Below are 23618 nucleotides of genomic sequence, written 5' to 3'. Positions count from 1 at the left end.
GACTCTTTGAATAAATTTCAGCTGGGTTCCAGTCCTGGGCTGCAATATTCTTTGGTTCTGTAATGCTGGCTGAGTTACTTACTAAGTTTCCTCTGAGTAAAGTGAAGATATGGACACTTAGCAGATGCTCATGAGAGCTAAAGGATATTTGGAAAGCACCTAGCATGGTCCATGATATATGACGAGTGCTCAATGAGTATTTCTTCTCTGGAAGAGCGCTAACACAGGTGTGAAGGCTGGCAAGGATCACACATGTGGCAAGCCCCTCAATTTATAGGTGAAAAGAGAAGAGAAATGGGAAATTAAGCTTTCTTCCAGATTTCATTGACGAAACAGACTAGATGTCAGCCCACCACTTCTCTGGCCTTGGTCCCACTGATTCCTTCTCCCAGATGGAACAGACTCAACAAGCTTTCGACTCTCAAAGCAATTAGTACAGAGAGCAAGGGCCAATGTTAAAACCATTCTGTCCTCATTTCTTCCTGACCCTCCAGAATGGAAGACTTTTATAGCTATTTCAGATAAATACATCAGGAAAGAAATCATTTTATTTTTTTTTGGCTGGGAGGATTTTGCTCCTTTGTAGCCAGGGGCCCAACTTCTGGGGGAAATGTTTGTTTGAGAATTTGAAACTCTGGGCTCTCCCCGTGGGCAGCCTGTGAACTATCACCAGACGAAACGACAGGCATTCAAACATGCAGTGCTCCCCCTGCTTTGCCCCCTGGTCTTTTTTTGTCTTCCACTAATTTTTTTCTTATAGGTCCAGTGTTTGCACTGTGATAAGTAAGTCACTCAACTAATATTTACTAAGCTTCTCTGTGCCAGAGCTGATGACCAGGGCAGGAGAGACTTGAGTGAGCAAAACAATCATAGTTATTATCTTCAAGAAGCTTACAGACTATGGTAAAAGGCAGACTTTTAATAAAATGACTACAAATAAACAATTAAAATGCCACTTGTGGTAAGGGTATCGCAGGATTCTATGCAAGCAGATAACACTGGTCTGGGAGGTTAAGACCTGAAGGATGCATAGAATTTGGCCAGGGGAACGAGAGTTTGGTAGAAATAGGGGAAGGGCATTCATGGCAGATGGAATAGCCGTGTATGTGTAAAACATATAAAGGCTCAGAGTGGGCAGGGTAGTGAGTTTAAGAAGGAAGAGCTGTGTGAGTAGCTTGTCAGGGGCAAGGAGGAGAATCCTGTGAGAAGAGACTGGAGAGATGGGCAGAGGACAATCACGCAGGGAAATGTAGTGTCACAGTTAAAGGAGACCTCAGAAAGCACCTAATCCACACTCTCTCCCTTCCTCTGTCTATATCTCAGCCCGTGCCATTATTGGACAACTCTAAAGGAAAATTCCTCCTAAAAGTAGAGTGCAGGGCACCTGGGTGGTGTGGTTGGTTGAGGGTCTGACTCTTGGTTTCAGCTCATGTGATCTCAGGGTCATGAGATCGAGCCTTGTGTGGGGCTCCACAGTCAACGCAGAGTTGGTTTGAGATTCTCTCCCTCTTCCCCTGCCCCTCTCATTCATGCTCTTGTTTTTTTTCTCAGGTAAGTAAATAAATCTTAAAAAAAAAAAAAAGTAGGGTACAATTCCACCTATCCAAGGTTCTGCACCCTGGACCCAGAGAGTAAAGTTATTCCTTTTTCAAATAGTTCGAAGACAGACTCTTTTTTTTCATAAATTACTGCCAAAGTAGGTCTATTCTTTCCCATTCACATGCAGTTGATTTTTTGGGAATGTAGTCTTACATTCCCAAACGTGAACTTACTAGCTTCAGTCCATTATTCCAGCCTCCGATTGTTGAGACCAACAACAATCGGTCTTGATTGTGTTCCCAGTGATAACAGTTACACTTTTGAATTTGTGCTGTTTGTTCATTGGATAAGCTTGTCTTCTCTATATTGGTTTAGGAATTTGGAAAATGATTTAGCCAGAGGAGGCCAAAAATGGAGCTATGGGCACCACTCAAGATGTTTCTTTTAAGAGAAAGGATGTCTCTAACCTCTTTTTTCCTTTTTTCTTTTTAGAGGGAAAACTAGACACATCTCTATAACCCAGACTCACAGAAATATTCAAGTTTAAATGAGAAGAGTTCAAAGATGTCAGTGTGTGAAGGCATAGTTCAACTGTATTTGCTGCTTTCATTTACTGAGACGTGTTGAGCATATATCACATGCAATAGATGCTTTGTTCTCCTGCCTTCAAAACACTTAGATGAATAGCTACTCCATCAGGTAGGATGTGATAAATGCCCCGTGATGGATTTAAATAAAATTCGATTCTTCTGAAAAGCAGGAAAGAAATATTTCCAAATGGAATGATCATATCTTAGGACATCTTGAAGGAAGTATTTCATGAGGCCTTAATACATAAGGATTTTATTTTATTTTATTATTTTTTATTTATTTATTTTTAAGATTTTATTTATTTATTCATGAGACACACAGAGAGAGAGGCAGAGACATAGGCAGAGAGAGAAACAGGATCCTGTGGGGAGCCTAATGTGGAACGTGATCCCAGGACCTCAGGATCATGACCTGAGCCAAAGGCAGATGCTCAACCACTGAGCCACCCAGGTGCCCCAATACATAAAGATTTTAATAAGGATGGAAGCAAAGACATTCCAGGCAAGGAGCAGACATGAACAGGGACATAGAGATGGGAAGGGTCCAGCAGGTCATTGTGAATGTGTAACTGGAGGCTATGGGAGAGGGTAGGACTGTGGTTTGGGAACGCATAAGTCTACAGGTGTTAGCCAAAGGCTGTGAGAGCGGAGGTGAGAAGCCAGCGGAGCTCGAAGTTTTAAGAAATGCTACATTTTTAGCAGTGCAGTGTGACCCAAAGGAGATAAAAACAAAGAGGGAAGAAATAGAATGGAGAGCAAATAAAAGAGAAAAAGGCAGTGGTTAGGTAGAAAGAGAACCGGGAGTATATTGAGGTATAGAACCCAGGAAAGAAGCAATTACCCAGAAAGTGGGTAGAGGGCACTGTTAGGTGCTCAAGATCAGAGAGGATTGTTGGAGAAAATTTCAAGTTGATATATCAATTAGCAGGTCACTGGCAGCCTTTGAGATAGCTATTTCAGTAGACTTGTGGTGGCAATCAAAATCAAGTGGTCTTAGGGAATGCAAAGTGGTGAGGGGTGAGTAGAGACTGGGATGTAGGCTAGTTGGTCAAGATGAGGCCTATGGTGGGAAAGGAGAAAAGAATATGTTTGATGAGTAGTAGGAGTAATAGTAGTGGTAGTGGTAGTGATGGTAGTAGCAGTGATCAGAACACTAACATTTATTGAACACCCACTGAGTTCTAATGTCTACATACGTATTTCTGCATTTGATTCTCACAACACAACCATAGGTTGGTGTTTCAGTCCTTTTTTTTTTTTACTGCTAAGACAACTGAGACTAAGAGAACTTAATTTGGCCAAGATGATGTCACCGGTAGGCAGCAGGACCAGCATCCAAATCTAAGGTCACCACGTCCTCAAGACTCACTGGTGTGGCTGCTCTTCTGTTTCAGGCTTGCCTTCTCCTATGGGGAGGGCCACTGGCTGCCGATTAAAGCCCATTTATCAAAGGGATAACAACAATAAAAACAAACAAGGATGGCGACGCACCTGAAGAATTGATTTCTACCAAGTATAGAATACATTTCTGGCTCATTTCTAAAATACAATATAACCTTTTTAATGTAAAGTCATTGAGTGTAGGACATGTTTATGGTTGGGGTGACTTGGTGCACCAGCAGTTCATTGTAAATTCCAGACACAAGGGCCTTTTCTCTTCCTTTCCTCTCCGGTTACTCTTCTTTCTTTCTTCTCCTTTTCTTTCAATATTTGCCTCCTCTTAAGAAAATCAGACTCCTGCTACCCACCTGTCACAGCTTGTTACTTTGATCTCTTTCTTCACTGTGGCCTCTGCTCAGGCCCATTGGCTTTCACATAGTAGATCTGCAGGAAACATCACAGCATTTTATAAGAATAATTTTGCTCGGGGATCCCTGGGTGGCTCAGTGATTTAGCGCCTGCCTTTGGCCCAGGGCGCAATCCTGGAGTCCCGGGATTGGGTCCTGTGTCGGGCTCCCTGCGCGGAGCCTGCTTCTCCCTCTGCCTGTGTCTCTGCCTCTCTCTCTCTATGTCTATCATGAATAAATAAATAAAATCTTAAAAAAAGAATAATTTTGCTCGAATATTGGAGAATAGTTGATGCCTTAAGCCCTTTGCATTCTTGGAACAATTAAAAATAACCACTGCTGGAGTTCCTGATTGGTGATTAAGAGGTCACTGGAGGTGACTTTTCAGTGCAAAAGGAACAGCAGTTGAGTGGCTATTGGACTATATTAAGTAGCTACCCAAAGACTTTCACACTGGTTTTTGTATCCTCTTCATATCTTGTTTACCATATGTATGAATTTCCTAGGGCTGCCATAACACTGGACTACAGATTTGGTGGCTTAAACAACAGAAATTTATTTTCTCACAATTCTAAAAGCTAGAAGTTTAAGAACCAGGTGTCAATAGGGTTGATCCTCCTGAGACATCTCTCCTTGGCTTGTAGAATTGATTTCTTCTCCCAGTGTCTTCACATGGTCTTCCTTCTGTCCCCATCTGTGTCTTAATTTTTTCTTTTTATAAGGACACTAATTATATTGGATTAAGAGCCACCCTAATGGCCTCATTTTAGCTTAATTACCTTGTTAAAGACTATCTCTAAATATAGTCACATTCTAGGTACTAGGGGTTAGGACTTCAATATATGTATTTGGGGAGAACAAAATTCAGCCCATAAATAATACCATGCTACCATGTCAAGGCCTCTACCTGGTATTAGTTAGCTGATCTTCCAAATTCTGAGGACATTATTACTCAGAAGGAAATAAAATAAAACCTGTGGACTTATAAATTCACATTTAGAAATCCATTTGAGTGGCTCAGTTGGTTAAGCATCTGCCTTCAGCTCTGGTCATGATTCCAGGGTCTTGGGATCAAGCTCCACATTGGGCTGTCTACTCAGGGGGGAGCCTGCTTCTCCCTCTCCCTCTGCTGCTCCCCCTGCTTGTGCACTCTCTTGCTTGCTCTCTCTCAAAAAATAAATAAAATCTTAAAAAAAGATTTGTAATACACTCTGGATTTAGAGCTTGGCTTCAGGATAAGGTGACAAGGAAACTTACTCAGGCAGGACTAGCTTTGCACTTTTAAAAATTCTTGATGAAACCCATTTTATTTTTCTCATTTGGCTACAAAACCTGCACAATGCCAGTTCAACTCTTCAGGCTAGGAGAGAGCAATGTGCTCTGTGTACTATTTTGCATTGTAGATGCTATGAGGCCTCCTACATTGATTGTTGCTGGATTGCTATATTGGAAACTCCTGGCCTTTATTTACTCTCTGATACAGAGACATTTCCTTGTCTGTAACTTTGTCAGTTGCTTTGGTGCTAGGATCCTTGTAGTTCATGGACGTCACAGGCTATGAGATGCATTGGTAGGAAGGCTCAGGTCCTCATCTGTTGTTTCCCCCACTGAAGTGTTTGCATTAAGAATGGCAAATGATGGGGTGCCTCTTCTGGCTCAGTTAGTTAAGCATCCAACTCTTGATTTCGACCCAGGTCATGATCTCAGGGTTGTGAGATCGAGCCTTGCATTGGGCTCCATGCTGAGCGTGGAGCCTGTCTTAAGATCGTCTCTTTCTCTCTCCCTCTGCCCCTCATTCCCTCCCCTCTTTTAAAAAATACGGCAAATGATGACAACCTCTTAAGCTAATAAAGATATTTTCCGAGATCATATTGGTGTTGCACAGCAGGCTTGCTGTCAAGAACAGCCTGGGGCTTGCACGCGTCATGTCTGAATAGTTAGTTCTGTGGCCAGAGAGATCCGACACCAGAACTTTAAGGTCTAAGACCTAGACTTTTCAGACTTTTAAGATTAAGACTAAGGACTTTAAGACAATGACATGGCAAGGAGCACATGTGCCCATAATGTGAGGGCAGCTGAATTTGTTAATTAACAACAATGACAACAAACACAATCTCTACAGTAACCTTGTGAAATCAGTGTTGTGGATCCTGACTGTACAGATAATGAAAACAAGTCTGAGAAGGTATAAGTAACATATTTATTTTAAGGTTGAGGTTCTTTTGCACCTTCAAAGGATTCAAAAAGTGAATGGCTTAGTCAAAGTACTTAACCCTTAGTTCAAAGGCTTAATTGAGGTCTGCCTACAAAGAGATGTGTGAACTGAAGAACATGACATAAATGTCATGCATTACTATCTGACTTTCTCTTTATATAAGAAGAAAAAAACCAGTTATTTCCTTCAAAAAACTGATCCTTGTGTTTTTTTTTTTTTTTAATTGAGTAGAAAAAGACAAATTGTATATCCAAGCAGAAGACTGGAGGTAGTGAGATGGGCTCTAGTGGACAAGATTGAAAGTCACGATTGTGGTAACAAATGTTATAAGAGGCATGAAATAATGGCCACTGTTCCATTGAGGAACTGACAAGAAAGAAACTGATACATTAGGAACACAAAAGGGAATTAGACTTTGGGATCACGCGAGAGATTTTTAATTTACAGACCAGAAGGTCTGAATGTTTGTGCTTTGCAGCAGATGATTAAGCTGACAGCCTCAAATCCCTTTCTAATCTGATCAATAATGACTTTGTAAGTAATGATTTTAGGGAGACCTATTACTTCCTGCCTAAACCCAAAAGATTATTTCCATCACGGTATGATATATCATACTATAAAAAAAAACATGGAAAAATATTAGCCTTGTGGGCAATAAAATTTGTGGTTGCAATACATGTATTTAACTGTGTCTTTAAAGAGTCACAGTGAGGGAAAAGTTGGAATGCAATGGAAACTAGTGCTAGCATAAAATTTTACTGGCTAAACTTTATGTTAATTTCTTTTATTTTAGACTGTTTCCTTTCTAACGAGTTTGCTAATTTGGGAAGCCACTGCCTCATGTCTGTACTTGTCACACATGTGACTAGCTTCCTAGGAATGGCCTCCCAGCTAGGCTGTCAGGGAGTTTCCTTCATTTCCTCTCTGTCTGGGGCCATCCTGTCTCCCTCTCCTCTTCCACTTTGCTCCCCAGTCACCTTCAAGCTGGATCTGGCTTTCAGCCTCTTCCTGGTACTGGTCTAGGTGGCACCCCAGCCCTACACCCACCACTTCATCACACCCTGATAATTTTCAGACATGCCAAAAAACCTGCCTTCAGTGTTTGGGCCCTAAAGCCCCTTTTGCCTCTTCTACTTGGAGGAGAAGAAAATAAAGTGCTGTAGTTTATTGCAGAGAACTTTTGATTTCAGATGGCTGGACCGCACCCAGACAAATCAAATCTGAAATTTGAGATGATATGTGAGTGATCTTGATAAGAAGCCAGAAATGGGACCCTGCTGGTTAGGAGTGACATTAAGGCAACTCTTTCACCTTGGTGTATTTCTGGAATATTGTCAACGATGAAGACCATCATCAGCCCTCACAAAGCCTATTTACTTCCTTCCAACAATGAAATAGGGCCGAAGCCATGAGAGTGAAGTCTCTTTCGTAGCCACTACTTTTCCTCAGGCCTCAGGAGACATGGGGTCAGCCCCCACCCTGCATAACTCTGGGGGCGCCTTTTACTTTTTGGTCTGTGAAAACAGCACCCTAGCACCCTTGGAGCATGGTTACAACACAAATAGTGCCCTGTAATTTTGGTGTACGAAACTGAAAACACCCCTTAAAGGAGTCTCAGCTCCTTTGGCCAATACTTTAGAGAACAGGTATGTTAGTGTGGTTTCCCCAGAAATATCTTCCACCATGATGAGTTTACATACTGTGCAGTGACATCACAGTGTGTACTGCATTTGTCAGCTAGTCTGGATGCTCTGCCCATGGTAAATATGTTCTCACTTCTAGACAAATGATTTGCAAGCCCACTTAAAAAAAAAAAGTCTATTTGTATCTTGGGGACTCTAAAACAGTGTTTAAACCAAGACCACTTGTGTGCGCCCTATTTGTCTTTCTTTTTAAAGAATTAATTAATTAATTAATTAATTCGTGTATTTATGAGAGAGCAGGAGGAGGGGCAGAGGGAGAGAGAGAGGGAGAGAAGCAGACTCTGTGCTGATGTGCTGAGGGCAGACAACAGGCTTGATCTCCGGATCCTGAGATCATGAAATGAGCCAAAACCAAGAGTCAGACACTTAATTGACTGAGCCACCCAGTTGCACCTATCTCTTTATTAAAACATTTCTCTGACTTGGTGGTGTCTATAATTGTTATGTGATGCCATTCTTATACATTGCTATATTCTTGCACACACATGTACTCAACAATAAGTCATCAAATCAGACATTCAGATACTTTTTATTTGCAGCCTGTAATGTTTATGGAGATTTTGTTTTTAAAGTAGTACTGAAGCATTTTTAATCTCATTGCCTAAGAGCACTCTCCCACCCTCCCACTCACCACAGCCCACCCCAAATTCTGCCAAAGTAAGCAGATTAAGTTTCCACTCATCTTAATGCAATTAAGTTCAGCGGACCACAGAGGCATCAGGGACTCATGCGTGTGCCGGAGAACTAATACTGGAGCTGGGTTAACATATGGGACCTCAGTGTGGGAGTGTCCTGTGGCCCGCAAGCCTTGCTGGCACTTGAGTAGCTGGAGATCCTGAGGAAGAACAGAGCTATACAATGTGGATAAAATCATGCTCAATTCTGAACATCAGGAAGTGCAAGGAGCAAGAAGTCACTGTGGTTTGGCTTGCTCCTTTTTTGTTGCTAATGGCACTATACTGCTCTTAAGAAAAATTTCTAGCTCTGTTGGGTGTGACTGGAGAGTCAGTTCAACATAAATCATGGAACAGGTCAAGGATGGCTCAAATAATAATTTTTTTTAATTTATAAAACTTAGTTTCTGAGCAGATTTTGGTTTACAGAAGAATTGAACAGAGTTCTCACATACACCCCATCTCCCCAGTTTCCCCAGTTACTAACATCTTGTATCAGTATGGTGTACTACCATTGATAAGCCAATTGATGAGTGAGTTATGATTATCTAAAGCTCATGGTTTCATCCAGGTTCATATGTGATGTTGTATATTCTATGAGTTTTGATGACTGTTTAATGACATGTATCCATTACAGTGGTAACTTTTCCAACAAGTTTTAGGAAAAAAAAACTGATTGGCCTGGGCAAAAAGGACTGAGTTTCCTTCAGACAGCCTGCTCTCTGTGTGGGTGCGCATGTGCATGCACCCTGGGGACTTTGGTTGAGTGGTAAGTAATACATTTACATACATTATCACATTTAACTACTTTAATGGCCCTGCAAGGTATCAATTATCGTATAGGAGAGGAGCAGAGGCCAAGGAAGAATAATGACCTTGTTCAAGGAAATAGTGGAACGGGGAGAGAGCTGGTAGATCTGATTTATAGTCTGGCCTCTGTGCCTATTACTGTTGCATTTCTTTTCTCTTGAACTGTGATCCTAGAGCAGAGCATTAAACTCCCCTTGCTTCCTCCTCCTCCTTGTCTTGTACATCCTTTCAAAGTTATTTATAAAAAGCAAATATTTGTGAAACAAACAAATATTTGTTAAATAAAGTGATGTGTAGGTCACAGCTGAACATCAGAATTGTGCTAAGATCCTCAGCAGAGAAGAAAGGAAAGCCTCTCATTAGAGTTCTCATAAGTTTAATTGTTCGTTGGTTTTAAGAATTGCCATTTTTTAAGGGTTCATTTTCTTGTAGTGACACTCATCTCCTTAAAGGGCAGGTACAGGCAGCTAGGTGATGGCAAGAGATGTTCACTTGGCAAATCTTGCTGGGATTGAAGGCTTTGCCCATGTTCTGGAAGGCCTGCTCCCAGGAAAAGTACTCTCAAACAATTGTCTGGGTCTCCTTACTGCCAGGATCCATGTATACCACTTGTAGGTTTTTTTTTTTTTTAACTTTACTACAGTACTTGATATTATGATGTGCTTTCCATAATCTGCTTGTATAAGTGAATAAAGCAGCAGGCCAAGCAATTCTTTAACCTTTGGCAAATCACTCAGCCCCTTAAGGCCACTACTTCCTCACCTTGACCTCTATGTGTGTGCTGGAGTGTAGAGCATGGGGTTCAGGAACATGGGCTTTTGGAGCCTGTCTGCTGGGATTGGAATGCCAGCTCAATCATTTATTAGTATTTGCCTTGGACAAATTATTTACCTTAGAATCAGAATCCTTAGAATAGAATCCACTCCAAAGGTGGTTGTGAAACAGGCTCAGATGCAAAGTAAATGCATAACACCTGATGATGATAATGCTGGTTTAAGTAAAATTTGGAGGAGAAGCTCCTTTCAACCCTAGAATTCTGTGATTTTCTATGTACTGTGACTTAATCTCAAGCAACATTTCATTTTTTTTTTTATCATTTATCACCTGGTTTCTTAAGTCATCAAAAGCATTTCTAATACAACTCAAAACCACTATAAGATACCATTTCACATCAGTGAGAATGGCTAAAATTAACAAGTCAGGAAACAACAAATGTTGACAAGGATGCAGAGAAAGGGGAACCCTTGTACACTGCTGGTGGGAATGCAAGCTGGTGCAGCCACTCTGGAAAACAGTATGGAGGTTCCCCAAAAAGTTAAAATAGAGCTACCTTATGACCCAGCAATTAGACTACTAGATATTTGCCCCAAAGATCAGATGTAATGATCCGAAGGGCACCTGAACCCCAATGTTTATAGCAGCAATATCCACAATAGTCAAACTATGGAAAGAGCCCAAATGTCCATTGACAGATGAATGGATAAAGAAGATGTGGTGTACACGCACACACACACACACACACACACACACACACACAGTGGAAGACTATTCAGCCATCAAAAAAGAAATCTTGCCATTTGCAATGACGTGGATGAAACTAGAAGGTATTATGCTAGGTGAAATAAGTCAATCAGAGAAAGACAATTATATAATTTCACTCTTATGTGGAATTTAAGAAACAAAACAGAGCAGCACAGGGGAAGGGAGGGAAAACTAAAGGCAAAATCAGAGAGAGAGACAAACCATCAGAGACTTTAATCATAGGAGACAAACTGAGGCTTGCTGGAGGTGAGGTGGTAGGGGGAAGGTTTACCTGGGTGATAGACATTAAGGAGGGCACATGATGTAATGAGCACTGGTGTTATATACAACTGATGAAACACTGAACTCTACCCTGAAACTAATAATACACTATATGTTAATTAATTGAATTTAAATTAAAAACAGAGTCTATAACTATCCGTAGAAGAAAGAAGACTGAATATTAACAGTATTGTCTCTGCATGTTAGAATTTTGGATAGTTTTTATTTTCTTCTGTTTATTTCTCAGATTTTCTTTTTTTTTTTTAAGATTTTATTTATTTATTCATGAGAATACACCGAGAGGAGAGAGAGAGAGGCAGAGACACAGGCAGAGGGAGGAGCAGGCTCCATGCAGGGAGCCTGACATGGGATTCGATCCCCGGTCTCCAGGATCAGGCCCTGGGCTGTAGGCGGCGCTAAACTGCTGAGCCACCAGGGCTGCCCTATTTCTCAGATTTTCTACAATGAACTTGTACTATTTTAAAAATTGAGAAAATAAATATTATTTTTACAAAACTTCAGGTGTACTATGGGTTTACCTGGTCATTTCCTTATTGTTAGACATTTGGGTTTACCAGTTTGGGGTAATGAGTATCTTTGTTCATAAAGTATTTTCCAAATTCATACTTATTTCCTTAAAAATATTGCCTTTAAAAAAAAGCATTTCCATTTCAGCAGATTTTTTAACAGGACTATTTGTGATGGTTGGCCTCTTTTCTGCACCAGACATCTGTGATTTTGGATTTTATCATTAGCTATGGCATGCAAGTAAGATGGTCTGCGTTATTGTAGCATCGCTCAAGGAGCTATGCTTGGTAGGTTTTGTTTTTTTTTTTTTGTTTTTTTTCTTAAGATTTATTTATTTGAGAGATGGCAAGAGAGAGCAGCAGGGAAGGGGCAGAGGGAAAGGGAGAGAGAATCTCAGCCAGACTCTACTCTGAGTGTGGAGCCTAACTCGGGGCTTGATCCCACAACCCTGAGATCACAACCTGAGCTGAAATCAAGAGTCAGACCCTTAACCACACTGTACCACCCAGACATCACACTGGGTAGTTTTCTGAATGTTGAGCAATCCTATTCACCATAAAGTAGTTCATCTTGAAAAGTACAAGTTCTTTAAGTGTAAACTGCTGAGTTTGATGAACTCATTAGAGCATTTTGCTCATATGCCATTGTAGCAATATCATTTTGTATTGTAAAGTATTTGATTAGGAATCTCTTGCAGACCTCAATTTCTCAAAGGTAGGGGCTATACCTTAGTGAACTGACACAAGTCAGCTACCTCTCCACTCATTTACACAAAAAACATGTTTCTGACATAACATCTGCTTGTTGGTTCTCTGATTCTTTCTCTTCATCTTCAACCATGCCCCTTTCGCCTTTCTAAATAAATCCTGTTTGTTCTAATCCAGCTCTCTCCCCTTGTAGGAGACCTCCCCTCTGCCCAGTCTGAGTCAAATGTCACCCTCCTATTTACTCCTGTAGCACACAATGCATTCCACCATTAGAGCACTACCCACTCTTTTTTAATTCATAGTTTGTATGTCTGTCCTTCTCCATTACACTATAAACTCTCTAAGAGCAAGATTTTTTTTTTGTCTTTGTAATCCTAGCCCTTATAGCCCTCGTCACAAAGTGGGTATTCTACAACTGCTTATGCCTTACTTAGAAGAACAAGTGAATTTGTCCTATTCAAACAGAGAACCAGGTATTCTAAAAAGGGGATTGTTTCCAGAAGATGAACTTCTGAACATGACTTCCTGTGAATTGAAACAGAATCTCACTTCTGGACAACTTGGTATTTGATAGTGAGTTAGAAGATGCAGAATTGGGGATCCCTGGGTGGCGCAGCGGTTTAGCGCCTGCCTTTGGCCCAGGGCGCGATCCTGGAGACCTGGGATCGAATCCCACTTCGGGCTCCTGGTGCATGGAGCCTGCTTCTCCCTCTGCTTGTGTCTCTGCCTCTCTCTCTCCCTCTCTGTGTGACTATCATAAAAAAAAAAAAAGAAGAAGATGCAAAATTCACTCAAGAAGAGGAAAACCAATTTTGATAGGGTGACTCTGGGTGGGAAGGTCCTAAGTGTAAGAAGTCTGGGTGTGTACACATGGTTAGTACCAGTTACAGTCAACCAGAGTGAATGTGAATGGTTTTCATTCTGTTTAAGTTATTCAATTAAAACAAGCTGTTGTGAAAGTTTGTCTGATACATCCCTCTGGCTAAAAGCAAAGTGAATGTAAATTATGGCCATTCCTAATCTTCAAGGAAATGCCTTTGATGGTTAAAGAAACTTCAATAGTCATTAAAAACAACTGTAAATCGAGGGCACAAAACCATTATCCTCTCTGCCATCCATTTTCTCTACCTTTGAAGGGAGTTTTAGTGGAAGATCTTTGTAGAGAAAGGCCAGATGTCTGGTTTCCAAAGAGTGGTCTGGAATTTGGATTTCTGATGTAGACTTCATTAAGTATGATTTTATCAGGTGTGACCAGAAATTTTGAGATACCGTGTTGCCATTCTATATTTCAGTCATTTTTAACTCTTCAACCTAGTGTTTCTTGAGTGATGTTTCAAAGAACCTGGGTTTTGTATGGGGGTGGGGCGGGTTTTCTGTTCATTTGCAAACTTCAGGCTGAAAGTTTTTCTTTACTCAGGACTTCTTAGAGCCTCTGATATGCTCATATCGCATTGTGAACCTTAAATAAAAAACTTCAGCATTCTGTGCTTCAGATAGATTTGGATATAGAAGACATTTATTTTTGTGTGAAAAACTTTTAACTTCCCCCAAATGTGTATTTTAATAAACACAATTTGCAAAATGTGGCCTCTGCTGGTTGGATAGGCATTGAACTGTTGAAAAATCTGAGAATGGTAACCTTCTAATGAATTTGTGTGGTGGTCAAAGATCCATCTTTGCAACCTTGGTCTTGACAGAATAGCCTGAGGGAAGGCTTTCTCTCCTTAGTTTTGGGAGTCTGTCAGGACTTGCTGAATTCAGGGAAGAAAGAGTACTGAAAGGGATGTTTCTGGACCAAGCATCTGTGATTTAAGCGAGCTGCATGGATAGTGGACATTGCTGTGGTCTGGATGTTATGAGAACTAAGTTTCCAAACCAGGCTTGGTCTCCAGATACCTATGTAATCTTTATGTTGAGAAACAGATTAAAGGAGACAATTTAGGTGACACAAACAAACTTTATTTAACACTTTATGAAGTGGACGGTCTCAGAGAACTGCAGAATGGGGGCAGAAGGCAAGAAGTTTTTATAGGATAAAGAATAAAGAACAAGGAAGAAACAATTAGAGAATATCTGACTGGGTGGGGCCACACCGCCAACCTTGTTTGGAGTGAGAAGTCTCAGAGTTGGCTTGGTGTTTGGGGATTGGAAGATTGAATAGACTGTGTGTCTGGTCAAGCAGAGCATTTACAGGGATATGAAAATTATCTAAATTTTGGTTTGCTGATGTGGTATGCTAGGTAGGATTGCCTAGATATGTATTTCATCTTGTGCCTAGAAATGTATTTCAGCATTGGTAAAGTCATTTAACTGCCACAGGACTTTCTTCTGTAAAATGAAGGGGCTTCTAGAAGAGAAAGTACAAATGATTGTTGCAAAAACCTAAATCTCAAGTAAGCAAAGGAATGCAAGTTAAAATAGTGACAGGATACAACATTTCACTTGGGAAGTGAGTAAAGATTAAAGGGATGATGTGGAATGTGGGCAAGACTAGTAAGGATGTCCAATTAGCACCATCTTTCTAGAAAGCATGCATATCAGGGAGCCTCAAAATAAATTGATACTCTTTGATCCTGTAGTTCCACAGCTAGAAAACTATGAAAAGGAAAGAAATAGGAAAATCAACTAATGTATAGCTAAGGGGTTTTCATCACAATCCACTGATATGGTAAGTGCTTCAACATAACAATAGAATGATGGTAGAAATCATAGTATATTCATGTCTTGGATAGAATGCACAAATGAAAAGTAAGATCACAAGGAATATTTAATAATATGGAGGATGCTTAAACTAGAATGTTACGTTACTAGGAAAGGATGGTCCATGCTCTTTTTATAGTATGATTTTAATTAACTTTAAAAATTGTATATACATACACATAAGGATGTTTTCTTTGGGTTTTAGGAAAGTGTATTTTTTCCCCTTTCTTTATGTTTCTTTATTTTTATCCTTTAGCATGTATTTCTTTTATATGCATAATGAACATGTATTTCTTCAATATACATAAAGGGGTTTATTTTCATAAAAGCAAATAAATTGATGAAAAAAATGAAGGATATGGGCTATTTGATTTCTAAAGTTTCTCCCAAACCATACATTCTGTGATTTAGATTGCATTTTAGAAAAAAATTGCAGAGTGGAGGAAACACAGTGTTATAAACAGAATCAACACATATTTTATTGATTTAATAGACTGGAATTTTGAGGAGGCCTGTTTGCCTTGAGGCCTTTAAATTGTGCTGCTAGTGTGATGAGTTGGAACGCTATGAGATTCAAGATTTGCTTAGTTGGGGCATCTGCATTAATTATCTCCTCTTAAAGTAACAGCCACTTCTTTGAGAGAGCATTGCCTTCAGTGAAACTTTAACTAGGCAAGAGTCATTAGTTGCTGTCGGGAACTCTAAAGAAAATCTCTAAGGGTAAACAGGCTTCAAGAAAATGACCCCGGGGGATTGGGTAGTGAAGCCATTGCAAGGAGTCTAAGATTTTTGTGGTGATGTGAAGCAGTATAATGTAGCGTGGTTAAGTGCCTGGGTCCTGGAGTCAGACAAAACTAAGTTGCAGTAACAAGGACACAGACTCTGGAGTCAAGCTGATGACCTGATGACTGCGGGCAAGTTACTTACCGTCTTTGCATCTCATTTTCCAAACCTGTAAAATCACCATCTACCTCCTAAAACTGTTGCAGAAATTAAACAAAGATAATATATTTGAAGTACTTTAAATGATGCCTGCCCCTCAGTAAGCAGTTAGTAAATGTTAATTCTAATTAGGATTATTTTGTCATTTCAGAACAATAGTAGAAAATGCTTTGTAGGGTTTGTTGTGAGAAATAAATGAAAACATACACATAAAAATAGAGCCTAGTGCCTGTTTATAGCAGGTAATCAAAAAATGAAGAAAGGAAGACACAAATTATTTGTTAAAGAAAAAACAATCTTAGAAGTCACAAGCTATTTCTTCTGCATGATTCTATTCTCCCTATTTGAGAGAAATCTCTGGAAATCCTGAGTTGGGCAAGATTGCAGAAGATTTTCATTCTTGGCGGGGGGGGGGGGGGGGGGGAGGAGGTCATTGAACAGTTGAAGCTCCATAAGAGGTTATGAGTTTCTCAAAGAGAAGAACCATTTTTATGACTGTGTCTTCCCAGTGCTTCTTTTTGTAGTCTATATGGTTCAACTGTTCTCTGTTGGAGAGAATAGAATGAGACAGCCAGCGTACAGGAGAAAAAAGCCCTTTGCTGGGACTCCAAGACCCACTTCCCCCAGGCTCTGCTGCTTCTGGCTATGACCTCGGGGAGGTCTTAGAATGTTGATTCCCTTTTGCCTAAAACAAGGAGCAACTAGACTTCTCTGTCCCTCTCTCAGAGGTGCTAAGGTCAGAGGGGGCAGTGCATCTGAAGTCTTTGGTAAAGTCTAAGTCTTAATTTCCTCAACTAGAACAAAGAAGAGAACCACTTGGTCTGAGTGTGGATAGCTAGTCCTTTTCAAGATACAGTTGCCCTGATTGTCAGCTAATTGCTCCTTAGTGAATCAGTTTATGTCATATATGGTTTGGAGTCAATTCAGTTGTCCCATGGATAATTCTAACTACAAGTTTATGCTTTAAATTTTTACATTTGATTTATAGGAATTACTTGGAAACTTGGTTTGGGTGAAAATAATGATGATTTTAAAAATCCATCAAAAATTCTACGATAGTATTATAAGATTCTAATGTGAAGGAGAAGTTAGAAAACTCTTACTGGCTTTCTTCGTCGTTCTAGGCAAAATCTCTCTATGTTTGGGTGGGTGGGAATGGGTTGATTCTGAGTTGGTCATTTTTAATTTAAATCCACTTTATTAAAAAAAATAAAAAAATAAAAAAATAAATAAATCCACTTTATTTTCACCCCCCATTTTCAGATTTGTGTATTTATATTTAAATTGAAGTATAATTAACATCCGCATTGTATTAGTGTCATCTGTACAAAATGATTCAACGTTTCTGTGCATTACTCAGTGCTCATCACAATAAGTGTACTCTTAATCCTCTTTACCTCTTTTATCCATTCCTCCACCGATCTTCCATCTGGCAACCACCAGTTTGTTCTTTATATTTAAGAGCCTACTTTTTTGTTTATCTTTTTTTATTTGGTCCATTTGTTTTGTTTTTTAAATTCCACATAGGAGTGAAATCAAATTGTATTTGTCTTTCCTTGACTTATTTCACTTACCATAACTGTCTAACACCATCCATGTTGTTGCAAATGGCAAGATCTCATTCTTTTTTATAGCTAGTAATGTTCCATTTTTTAAATTTTTAAAAAATTTTTAAAAAAATTAAAAAAATTTTTTCTTTTTCTTTTTTATTTATTTTATTTTATTTTTTATTTTTTGTAATGTTCCATTGTAGTTATATACATCTTTATCCATTCATCATCTATCAATGGGCCCTTGGATTGCTTCCATATTTTGGCTACTGTAAATAATGCTGCAGTAAACATATGGGTGCACATATCATAGGGTCAATTCTTTCAGGTTTATTTTCATTTTTAAAGACTTGAGGGTACTTGTAAAACAGAGAAGATAAAAGGTTCCATTGTTTATATCATCTTCCCTTGATTGGTAACAATGATCTGGATCACAGGAGAAGAGTATCAGGCTACATATGTGAGTCCTGCACACAGCAAAGCAAGCCAGCAAAGAGCTATGATAGATTATTGTGCTGGCACAAGAGGGGGAAGGTACATTCCTTGCATTGCATAGCTACCACTGCAGCATTTTAGAAAAGAATAGTAGTAAATACGATTCTTATCAGGGTACATCATTACCATTGATCATTGAAAATTTCTATTGCAGAGAGAGCCTGGGAGTACAGCTAGGGTCCATTCTTTTATTGATGTGTACAGAATATCCTAGATAAGTGACAGGAGGATCATGTTTTTATTAACATAAAGAATACATGCTCCTAAGGTTAAGCCAAATATGTAATTATGAAGTAAATACTAGCTCATATTCCTTAACCCCCTTTGCACCAGGAAATGTTACTAAATTACTTTCTTCTGTTCAGGAAATTTACCAAGAAAGAAAAGTTGATTAGAGAAACATTTTTGAAATTTATGAGGAAAAACTCAAAGCAGAGTGGTTTACCACTGTTCAGAACATCTTTTCACTCATTTTTATTGCCTTGTATAGATATTACTTAGGATACCGAATTTCCACAAGAAGGAAAAAGGCAATGGCAAGAACGTGTTCTGTAAGAACAGAACTGCCTCTGTGGCTGTGACATGAGGATTTTGAAATGCCGAGAAGTAGCTGAACCACAGGCAAGCAGAGACAGGATTTGTTTCTATTACAAGGTCAGATTAAATCTACAGTGGCTAAAAGTCAGTTTATAAGCTTCCTTGAAGAATTTAGTCACCTTTATGCTTGCACATCTGAGTGCTCCAGCTGATTCTGCCGACCCTGGGGGATGCCCACATGAGCAATCTGAGTGAGCTGTGAGCAGATGGATTCTGAGGATCTGACTGGGCTCTATGCTGGGGACCAGGCAACAGACTTCTCAAGATGAGCTATAACAGGGTATTGTCAAGTAAATGTTGGTTACCTCTAGACATCATAATTTTGTATCAGAGAGGACAGTTACTACCATTTAATTTAAGGGGGATAGATAAAAGACCCATCATCATCTATGAAATTTTATGTGATTCAAAGCCTCAATTTCCTTGGCTATTCTGTGGTTTTTGTTTGTTTGTTCAGTCTTTTCTTCTCCACTTGTTCATCCAAATCCTTCTCTTTCTCCCTTCCTTTGCTGCCTTCTTCAAGTGAAAAATCAGAGCAATATTTTCCATGGAATGTCCACATACCTGGTATTCCTCAACACCAAGAGAAAAATACAAGAGCAAAGTCTGAATGTAAATAGAACACAAATACAACGTACTCTTTTTAATCTTCACTGAGCTTAATTTTGCAGACTTCACCTAGGCCTCACTGACTAAAGGATGTTTGGTTTTGAGTTTAGAAATTGTTGCTCCTGGACCCTTCTTTTCCTTCCAGTTGTATTGCTTCAAGTTGTTTCTGAAATACTGAAATTCAGTTTTTACTACTACGGCCTGTCTTAAGATTATGAGGAAGAAAGAGTAAATGAGAATAGAAATTGAACACACTCTGACTTGTACTGAACCTGATTCTGCCACCGTCACCAAGACCCAAGTCCTGCTGCTCTGTTTTTCTCAAGACAAGCTTTATTCTTATTCCTTTCGTATATTTTGTAATAATAATGCTACATTTGTATGGGGCTTTATAATAGAATATTTCTACATGGATTATTTCATTTAGTCTCACAGAGAAACTGGAAGTGGGAGGATGGATAGCTCTGTTTTATTTATTTATTTATTTATTTATTTATTTATCTATTTATTTATTTATTTACTTATTTATTTATGATAGAGAGAGAGAGAGGCAGAGGGAGAAGCAGGCTCCATGCCGGGAGCCTGAGGTGGGACTCGATCCCGGGACTCCAGGATCGCGCCCTGGGCCAAAGGCAGGCGTGAAACCGCTGAGCCACCCAGGGATCCCCGATAGCTCTGTTTTTAAAAGAGGAAATCAATGTTCATAAGAATCAAGATTCAGATCTGGACTTTCAGAATTCGGATCCACTCTTTTCACATCAGTGGGGCTCAGGGAGCCACAGAAATAGATTTCCTCCTCTTTCTCTCATGTCTCTTCCTTGTGGATAAACATTAGGATCTTGGTCTGTGTACTTATCTGCTGATTAAGAACTTATTATGAAAAAAAAAGAACTTATTATGATACAATTAGAGCATGAGCTATTGCCCCATATGCTATTAGGTAAGAAGGTACACTAGTTGATTAGTGATTAAACTAAATTAAGTTAATAGAAAAACTTGAAGAATAAGGTGATGATTGAAACTATAGTTACAGTTCAGTCAGGGGTACCCAGATAAACCCCAAATAACAGTGGGTTAAACAAGAAAGACGTTTACATTCTCTGCCATGTAAAATTCTGGAAGAATGGGCTGGTATAATGACTCTACTTTTGAAATGTTCCAGAGACTCAGGGCCCTTCTAGCTCAGAGCTCTGCCAGCCCATGGTGTGGTCCTGGGCGACAAGATGGAGAGAATCATAAAGATAAATCCATGAATAAAAAAGATGAAAATTCTCACCTTTATGAGGGGGACAGTAACAAATGATATAAACAGGTAACTGTATTATTAGGTAGTTATAAGGACTAAGGTTGAAATCAAACCAGAAAAGGATGCTGGAGATGGGAGTGTCAAAATTATAAGGGGGTGGTTAGGTGTGGTACATTGCAGATGTGACATTTGATAGGAAACTGGCAGCCAGTGAGGTGAGAAGAAGGATATCCAAGGGAATAATGTGCCAGAGTAAGTGCGGGTGGGGTAGAGTGGGTGTGTGTTCGGGACGATTGCAAGAGCAGAAGGCTAATCTTTGATATGTTTTAGGAAAAGCAAAGATGCTAGTAGGGCTAGAGCAGAGGAAGTGAAAGGAAGACAAGCAGAAGAGGAGGTGAGAGAAGTAAGGGAGAAACACATCACATACACGGTTGCCTTATGGCTTTTACTCTAAGATGAGAAGCCATTGGAGTTTTGGGGTGTGGAAGGGACCTAAGTAGTATTTAATAGGAGCCTTGGCTGCCATGCTGAAGAGTTCCTAGGAGTAAGGCAAAAGGAGAAGCAGGGTGGTCAAATAGGTTGCTATTTGCAATCATCCAGCAGAGAGTTGACAGAGGCTTGCACTTTGGTAACAATAATGGAAGTGAGAAGTGGTTAGAGTCTGGATACGTTTTGAAAAAGAGTGCATTCAATTGATACTGCCATGTAAGCAAATTACTGCAAACTTAGTGGCTTAAAGCAACACAAATTCCTTACCTGACAGTTGACGTTGGTCGGGAGTCTGGGCACAGCTTACCTGGATTCCCTACTTCAGCCTGTAATCAAGGCATCAGCTGGATGCCAGTCTTATCCAGAGGCTTGATTTAGGATGAATCTTCTTCCAAGCTCATTTGGGCTGTAGGCAGAATTCATTTTCTTTTGACACTGGAACTTATGGAGGCTTGCCTCTTCAAGTTCAGCAGGAGAGCTGGCAGCAGGCACCTCCCCCCCCCCCCCACATCCCAGCCAGTGCCACATCCTCTGCAGGTGGAGTCATCAGCCTCCCATCCCCACATGTCCTCCCTGTTGGCACTGCTCAGGCCAGAGGGCAGAGCACAGAGGTTTCCCTACACTCTACCTCCCTTCGCAGAACACTCCCAGGCTTGGAATTTTTCTATAGGTTTGGAGTGGGGAGGGTTCCAGGGAGGGTACCCGGACAATAAAGAGATTAGATCCCCCTCCCCAAAAATTAACGCTCTCCAGAGCCCCAGTCTGCTAAGAGAGATTCTTACATTACATAGTGTAACCATGGGAACGACATCTCATCACCTGTTCCTTATTCTGTTGGTTGGGAGCCTCACAGGTTCTGCTGTCACTCAAGGGGAGGGAATTTCTGGGTGCCAGGAGGCTGGAATTATTGGAGGTCACTGTAAGGTGTGTCCACTGCAATGAACAAGCAGAATTTTGTTGCTGTTGTTTAGCTGTAGACCAAACACTGAGACAAAGGAGAGAACAGCTGAAAAGTTCGATGCCATTAACTGAAATTGGGGAGAGAGAGGGAGGGAAGACCAAGAGCACAAATTTGGCAACATAAAGAATGAGATGCCCATTAAATACCCCCAGGGAGATGTTGCAGAGACAGTGGCATATGGAATCCAGAGTTAAGGAAGGAGGTTTGAGATATAAATTTGGGACTCATTAGTATATAAATGGTATTTAAAGCAAAGGAATGAGATCACTAGGGAGTGAGGGTAGACGAAAAACAGGTCCAAGGACTGGGCCCTAGGTTCCCCACATTAAAAAGTCGGATCTAGGAAGAAGCAGTAAAGGAGAAGGAAAGTAATAGTGAGATAAGAGGGGTGCATGAGCATGTGCCACCCTTACAGCCTTTACAGGTTGACTTAGTTCTTTAAAAATCTCAGAAAGCAAAGTTTCTTCCCCTTATCTCTCTGTTTTGGGAAACACTTAGCCACCCTTTTCTCTCTGAATGTGCTGCCTTTTTTGAGTGGTCTTAGATGCCAAATGTGAATGGAAAAACCAGGTTTGACCTTGTTGTGTAGGTTCAACAACCAGGTTTGCTTTTCTGCCCAAATAAACCAACTCAATTCAGCCAGAACGTGGATGACACTGTCAGTGGGAGTGTGGGAACTGTTTTAGTTTGAGATTGACACCAAAAAAAAAAAAAAAAAAAGGCTGCTTGATATCGGGTGACACATGGCATGTACTACCTCAAAAGTAAGTGGTTTCAAACAATGACAAGAGAATGAGTCTTTCCTTGATGTATTAGATGTGAATACTGGAGGCATTTTTGTGTACGCCCTTTGGTCAAACATTTATTTGAGTACCCATTGATTATGCACAGAAATTTATTGAAATCATTAAAATGTAAAGACTTCCTATGGGCGTAATAAACCACCATTTGTCCACCCAACCATACCCTGCACTTAAGGATTTATTGCAATACAGTTTACTTTGCAGAGTCATTTCTGTTAGTATGGAACCCAGAGCAATAATCTTGAAATTCTAAGTGGTTAAAGTAGAAACAAAGACCCCATTTGTTCAAATTCAGTACATCATAATGTAATTAGCGTCATCGATAATGCAAATATGTACGTATACCTCGACTCATTAGCTGTGTCTACTGAAGCTATGTGACTTGATTCTTAGTCCCTTTGACATATAACTGAGAACTCCCAATGTTCACTTAGAAAAATATCTGTTCTCCAATGTCCACTCAAGTGTTTCACAGGTGTCTTAGTTGCTCAGCAAAGTCAGAGCTGTGCTCACGGAACAAATTATGAAGCTCGTTTCTTAGTTGGGCCATGATTTTGAATTAATCAGCTTTTGAAACAGTGTACACATAGTTCTGTCAGCTGTCTTATACAAATTAGGTTATAGTCCCCATTTCACAGATGAGGAAACAGAAGAAGAGCCCAACTCCCTATGAACACAGCCGTCCAAATGCTGCACTTGGGCACTTGGTCAGCGAGGCTGGTGGGCTCCTGTGGGACCACACAAGTGACATCCCAATGGGGGCATGTTGAGCCCGGAAACGGGAATCGCAAGCAGGCTAATGAAATGGCTTCATTGCCTTTCAGACAGGCCTGGAGGTCAAATTAGTTTATTTGTTTTTAATTTAGCTGA

At 40.1% G+C, this 23618-nt stretch overlaps 1 protein-coding gene across 10 annotated transcripts in view; it reads left to right on the top strand.

The window, feature by feature from the left end:
- The window catches only part of FREM1 (FRAS1 related extracellular matrix 1), a 164868-nt gene that overhangs the window by 4932 nt on the left and 136318 nt on the right, over positions 1-23618 (top strand). Inside the window, exon 1 of one of the 10 annotated variants that reach the window (XM_077912005.1) lies at positions 2038-2238. The exons of the other annotated variants lie outside the window; for them this stretch is intronic. The gene's annotated coding sequence lies outside the window, so the exon portion shown is untranslated. Of the gene's footprint in view, positions 1-2037; positions 2239-23618 lie in introns of those variants that run through there. 10 annotated transcript variants of the gene reach the window in all.

This window comes from Canis aureus, chromosome 10 (genome assembly GCF_053574225.1).
Source record: "Canis aureus isolate CA01 chromosome 10, VMU_Caureus_v.1.0, whole genome shotgun sequence".
NCBI lineage: Eukaryota > Metazoa > Chordata > Mammalia > Carnivora > Canidae > Canis > Canis aureus.
This window is presented reverse-complemented; position numbering and strand designations above follow the sequence as displayed.